Source organism: Protomyctophum parallelum (assembly GCF_964188405.1).
Source record: "Protomyctophum parallelum genome assembly, chromosome: 5".
In the NCBI taxonomy this organism is placed as follows: domain Eukaryota; kingdom Metazoa; phylum Chordata; class Actinopteri; order Myctophiformes; family Myctophidae; genus Protomyctophum; species Protomyctophum parallelum.
In genome coordinates, this window is record NC_139702.1 from 25,158,538 (window position 1) to 25,166,037 (window position 7,500).

Here is a 7,500-nt window from a genome sequence, read left to right on the forward strand (position 1 = left end):
ATTCCGCAGCTTCTCAAAGCTATCGGTTTGCAGTCTGCGAGGCATTAAAGCCCACACTGTGTCAGCCATGGCTTCACAAAGATGTGAAAAGGGGAGTGGGCGGGGGGAGGAGGAGAGGAATCATCCGAAACCTTTTGTTGCACTGATGACTATACCGGAAACCCAAGAGCAACAACTTGTGATGCTATAGATCAGGTTCAAGATGTTAAGACGGGTGGGGGGGGGGGGGGGGGGGGGGGGGGGGGTGACACTTCCCTATACACACTTTGTGCACTTTGAACCGAAAGAAAACGTTTCTCATCGACTGACCTTCGGATTTGGAGGCCGGACACGGTTTGCTCTCGATTAAATAATTCAACGTTTGATCTGTATTCCTTTTCCAAATACACCTTTGACTGAAACATTGCATATTATTATTAATCAAATCAAATTGATCAATTCATTCTTTAATGAATTTATCGTTAAAGGGACGGTATTTTCCGAGACAAATAACTAAGGCATGCTCAGAAACAGATGAAATCTCAGTGTACTGAATATATAGTTTTTTGTAGATTGTATTTACCACTTGAACCCCAGCATATCTCGCATGGGGAATACATTAGTACTACCATCAATTGTGTAGGCCTATGAGCTGAACATGTAAGAATGTGTGTCATTGATTGATTCCCCCAAAATAAGGTACAAAGTGTGTTTCCTTTATCAGTTCAATACAGGACACGTCTTTTAGTTAACCCATTCTGAACGGGAACCCGTTTTTGGTGTTTTAAATAAGCTTTATGCAGCTATTGAAAAAAAGAAGATCTACGAGCTCATAGCGCGCCACCGAGTGGCGCGCTACGAGCATGTAGGTCTGCTATTTTTGAAGAATCGTGAAAATGTGGCACAAATCTTTGAATATATATTCTTTCAGAAGACCTTTTATTTATTTCGACGTCTAATTAAATAAGGGACGACTCATGTATTCCAAGGCGGGTCGGCTGGCAACCCCATAGAAGGCTTTTCATCCCTCGCTGAATCCTTAATCGGGTGTTCAAAATACTTTGATTATATGAAAAGAAAAGTACGTAATTTATTATAATTGTTGTTAGTGCAATTTACGAGCTGCGTTTTTACGCAATTTACGAGCTGCGTTCGCTTCCCGCGTTTGCGCGTCTTACTTGTTATATTGATTATACCTGTATAGGAACGATGTGCCACCTCAATGTCAATAGTCAAAGCCTTCTCTCCCTCCCGTCCATTGACGTCAAAACAAAAAGAAATTCAATGTGGATGGATGACAGTGGAGGGAAACAGTAGTTCCTTTTTTAGAGTGGCGCTTATAGCCCTTCCTATGATCAGCTTTCCGGGGGTTTGCGTAATAAACACAAACATTGAAGAGAAAAGTGAGGCTGCGAATTGCGATTCATGGCCGCAGAATGAGACGATGTATGATGATAAGAGCGCCCCCTCACTTCACACAAGTGTGATTTTATTATTATTAATACTTTTTTTAATACACTCTCGCATTACGAAGTAGGGCCTTAAAGGACCACTTCACTACTTTTCAACCTATCTTCATATAATAGGTCCTCACTAATAATCATGAAAAAATGGCGCAAATGAGTCTGTGTCTCATAGGAGGGCTGTGGGCAGTTCAGAAACCGTCTTCCAGTGACATCATCGATGGGGAATACAAGCTAATAGAAACTGCAGGCTTTCTAGTCCTGAAAAGTTGCAAGGCAAAAATGGAAGCCGTCGTTCTCACGATAATGAAAATCTAAATATTTTTGTAAAAGAATCTTGTTTAAAAAAAATCTGCCTAATGATGATGTCACTGGAAGAAGGTTTCTAAACTGCCCACAGCCGTCCTATGAGACACAGACTGAGTAGAAAATAATTGTGCCATTTTTTCATGATTATTAGTGAGGACCTATTATATGAAGAAGATAGGTTGAAAAGTGGTGAAGTGGTCCTTTAATTTACGTAAAAAAACATATGGAGATACCAGGTTTCTGCCCGACAACAATGGATACAACAATAGGGCTGTGTCCGCCATGCACAAGCTGTTTACTTTGCACGTGCGTGCGTACGTGTACGTCAATTCCCTCATTCCATTCAGGTCAGAGCGGTGCGGTCCAAATTATTATTAATTGTGGTGCAATTATGGTGAAGACGTTGGTCTCACATGACGTGTTGTTGTTGTTGACGCCAGCGTCATTTGAGGCATTCTATATCTGCCAGGACCTTTATACAGTATGGGAATTCTATTGCTGTTTTTGCCTTCATCATAAATGTATACTAATGTAACTGGTGATAAATTGTGTAGACATTGAAAAAAGAGGAAGAGGAATGGCAACTGAAAGAAGCTTTCTAAATAAATATGATTAGAATTATACCAACGTAGATCTTCTCATCAGTAATATTAGTTTTTACAATGTTATGCTAACATCTGCTTATATAGGCCTACTTGTGGGATCAATAATGGGTTTATCTTAAAGGTGTTGAGTTTTAATTATAACCCTATAGCGCCACACTTTGTCTCAGCTCAGGTGAGACAACCTTTATTTCCGTTCAGTATAGGCGGGCAAACTGCCATGACTGAAGTGTTAAAAGTAAAACGAGAACGCTTGTAACGCACGTATGGCCACCATCAGCGTGTCCTACGTAGACAGCAAAGCTAACAACACCGTGGCGCTAACAACACTGCGGCGCTAACAACACTGCGGCGCAAACAACACCGCAGAGCTAACAACACAGCAGAGCTCAAGACCCTATTATGGAGGGTGTGGATGGCAGAGATTCAGGAGTCCCAAGTTGGTGTTGGCTAGACTGCACTCTCGCATCGCAATCAAAAGTGTAAAAATAAATAATAATAATTTTAGCTGGTCTTTAAAAATCTAAGACCATGTTCATGTTTGTAGGATGTGTGATGACGGATTGAAGCAGTCACATTAAAACACATTGAGTGTGTGTGTGTGTGTGTGTGTGTGTGTGTGTGTGTGTGTGTGTGTGTGTGTGTGTGTGTGTGTGTGTGTCTGTCTGTCTGTCTGTGTGTGTGTGTGTGTGTGTGTGTGTGTGTGTGTGTGTGTGTGTGTGTGTGTGTGTGTGTGTGTGTGTGTGTGTGCGTGTGCGTGGGTGCGTGCGTGCGTGTGTGCGTGCGTGCGTGCGTGCGTCCGTGAGTGCGTGCGTGCGTGCGTGCGTGTGCGCAGTGACCAGAAAAAAGCATTTAGAAAGGGCAGAACAATCTAGATGAACAATATGTTGACATTTCCAGGATATTGTTAACTTGTGGGTTTTCTTTTTTACTCGGATTGATTACAGAATATGATCCTAAGATGGTTTTCTTCTCCAGTGATTCAGCGGTCAGTTCCCACATTTCTCATCGTCTGTTTGGTTGAAAAATGAGCATAATCGTCTCTGTGTGGAAAAGAGGCAGTTTTCTCTTGCATGTCAAACTGCCAGTAAAAACACAAACCCACTCCTGAAATAACTGGAATAACAACAGTGATGGAAGAAGTATACTCACATTTTTTTACTTAAGTAAAGGAAAATGTATCAGTACTGCAATGCAGTCTGGAAATAAAAATGTACTCATACAAAAACATAAAAGTTGTGGTATCAAGATGTACTTAAAGTACCAAAAGTAGAACTATACTCAGAATGTCCCATTTTACAAGTTTTCAAATGTATGGAAAATAGCACATTTTTGAGAAATTAGCAAATCTACAAGATCACAATGAGCTTGTAAGATCAGCTTTTTTTTTTTCAATTTGCCGAACTGTATACAGGGCTGAAGTATACTGTAATAATAATCAAAATCTGCAAAGTATAACTACAGTACTATGGTAACGTTTTCAAATGATTGTAGTGGAGTATACAATATTACGTCTTCTGAGATGTAGTGGAGTAGAATTTGGAAATATTCCAGTAAAAGTTTAAACACCTCCAAATTGTACTTGAGTAAATGTATTTAGTTACGTTACGCCGCTGAATAACAAGCATTATTCATGCTCACGATGATGGAGCACTTTTGGAAGGAATCCTATATAGAGCGAGAACTCCTGAAAAATGAATCATCTGTTTCATGTTTGCCTTTTTTTCCGCTTTTTTTCTCCAGAAAGCGTTCTTGTTATCTTTACGGGGGTTGAACTTTGAACCATTTCCGTTTGGCTTCATGGGACCTCTTCGTCAACTTCTCCCCGTTACAAAAACAAAACAACAGCTGTGTCGTGTTTCCCAACTCCATCTGGAGGGCAAACATCACTGCGTCGTTTAGGCGTGGAACCTGTCCAAAAGGTTTTTCTCTTTTTTTTTCATAATGGGAGAGCGCTCGCTGAGAACGCTTGTCACTCTCTGACCTTCCCACAGGCCTGAAATAAATAGTCCCCCTGCAACGTGGACTGTCATCAGTGGTTCTCAACATGTGGGTCGGGACCATCAGGGGGGGTCCCCGCGTGCATTTTGGCGGGTCCCCATGCAGATGACAGTGAAGTGAAAATGTAAGGACTTTTAAATGAAAGGAAGAGAAAGAAAAAAAAAAAAAAGCCATTATTGCATCAAAAGTAATCAACATACTATACAAACTGGTCAAACATTGATATGATTATGGTACTTTATTGTCAGTTCACACTGAAATTTGGCTTGCGACACAGCAGTCGATCTACAGTATGGCTACAGGCGTTCTGAGCTTGTATATGCTTGCATCTGCTATTTTCCCAATCTTTATCTGTGGAATCAAGTCAAACTAAATGTAATGCCTCAAGGCTCAACTCCTATACTTTCCATGTGCTTGCTATGGTGGAGGGTCCCCAGTTGACTTGATGATTTTGCTGGGTCACGGCCTAGAAAGGTTGAGAACCACTAGCTCTACATCACTGTTTCCCAAACACTGGCCATAGGTTGCTCGCGGGCCAATTTGTTTTGTATGGGTCGCAAGTAAATATGTATTGCAATTTATTGCCAAAAGAGTTTGAGAATGAATTCAGCATGAATGCATATAGTGAGTGAATATTGAATGTAGTATAATTATGATTGATTGATTGTTTATTTATTTCCGTGTCCTGCACACAATGTGCCCAACCCTCATGGGTTTATAATTATAAGACACCATTTCACAATTGCATTTACAGCATGTTTACATGACATAATTCACGCATTTACAGCATGTTTACATTACATAATTCATTATATTACAACTCAGATTCATACAGAGTACTCTGTCTTATTTCCCAAGCTTGACAAATAAAATCTGCCACAACAACAGTCCCTTTGGCAAAACACATCTCCATTTTTACATAGTCATTTAAATCTAGGAAATCCCCACAGATATCAGACATCTTATTAACCAAAATATCCCTTAAGTCGTCATATTTAGAGCAGTATAACAAAAAGTGAACTTCGTTTTCAATTTCTTATATTATATATATATATATATATCTTTGCTGCATGTCGGGCAGAAATGTCTCATCTCCGTATTCTAACCTTTTTGACTATAGCCTACTGTAGAGTGTCACACGACCAAAGCATCAACAAACCTTTGGTACTTTTTCTACTTTTGAATTTGAATCCTGAAAAGTAACAGTTTTGTAGATTTTCCTACGGACCGCTTAGCCAAGAGATATACCCGAAGCAGGGTCCCCCACAGCCCACTACATATATACATAATGTAAAAAAGAACCACACCCGTGTGAAGTGAGGGGAGCTAATATATTAAAGTCTAACTCATGTTGATTAGGTGATGGTGATGTAAAACAAACGGCGCTGACACAAACATTAAACATCATTAACAATAAAGAGCAAACGACACTTATATGACGTAAAAATACTAAACACACTTTGAAGTAAAGACAAACATTATACCTGTGTATAGGAGGGGCTGGCGCCCCTCAAAAATTGTATGTAATTTTCTGTAAGTATATATATTTTTAAAGCCAATTAAGCCATATAGCTTGGACTAGCTTGGCCATTTAGGCTTTAGGACCTAAAGCTTAGGTGACTGTGGGTACACGCGCGCGCGTGCGCGCACACACACACACACACACACACACACACACACACACACACACACACACACACACACACACACACACACACACACACACGCATGCACATATTGATTCAGACAAACACAGGTTGACAGCTGCACAGTCGAATCCTCAATGTTAATGCTACGGATACAACTATATCGATGATTTGATTATTCTACTATTATATCTACTATATATATAATATATACTATATATATATGTGTGTGTGTGTGTGTGTGTGTGTGTGTGTGTGTGTGTGTGTGTGTGTGTGTGTGTGTGTGTGTGTGTGTGTGTGTGTGTGCGTGTGCGTGTGCGCGTGCGTGTGGCTTTTTATATACATCAAAGGAAACGAAAGAACAGGGCAGCATAACTGGTCTGTCTCTTTCACTCCAATAAACAGTGAACCAAAGCCTCATATCACAGTGGGAAGGAACTTGACCCAAATACCTCCTCAGTGGACCGTCTCACCCCTGACCCCCTGACCCCCTGAACCCACCCCCTCCACCCCTCTCCAGAGAGAGAGAGAGAGAGAGAGAGAGAGAGAGAGAGAGAGAGAGAGAGGGATGTTTTCCAAATAATGATCTGGGCATATGCACCAAACGAGATAGACTGTAGGCCCTACTTCCCTATAGAATTCTAGAATCATACCTGATCATGCTCTAATATATAGTATGATCAGGTATGATTCTAGAATTCCCAGACATATCTCTGATACGATATTATAGTATCAGAGAACCAGTGTTTCCGTCATGTGGAATAGAACAGAATTGACCTCTATTGATTCCACTGGGGATATTCAGGCGCCAGAGACAGCACAGCAGTGAATGTACAGATACAGAGCAAGAGAAGCCTTATACTTGATATTGTCTCTGTCAGGCAAAAAAACTTTTGTTTAACGTACATCAATAATGCCTTACTTCATCATATGTGTGTCAAGCAAAAGTATTAAAAATAGATAATCTACAGTGCCAGCTTTCATTGTGAGCTTATGTAGAGCTGTTATTTTCACTTATTTCTGAACATATTCCGTTCCATTTCCTGAAAAGCAAACGGTTTTGCGGACATGCTTGTCCGCCAATTAAGGTCCTCTTCATTAGCCCTACTATAGAGGTACCTAAAACTAAAATGGTGACAAAGGGGCCGGATAGGGCCTTTTGGAACAGCCTGCCATCTGACCTGAGGTCTATTAGGCTCCTTGGCTATTTTTAAACTTTTATAGGAAAGCCTTTTTAAACTGATAAACCAATGTTTGCTTTTAATTCCCTTGATAATGTCATTTTTCACATCTCTATCTCACTCTCTCTCACACACACATTTACATACACATCATGCATGCATGCATGCATGCATGCGCGCACACACACACACACACACACACACACACACACACACACACACACACACACACACACACACACACACACACACACACACACACACACACACACACACACACACACACACATACACACACACAGGTCTGGTTGTTGCTGTG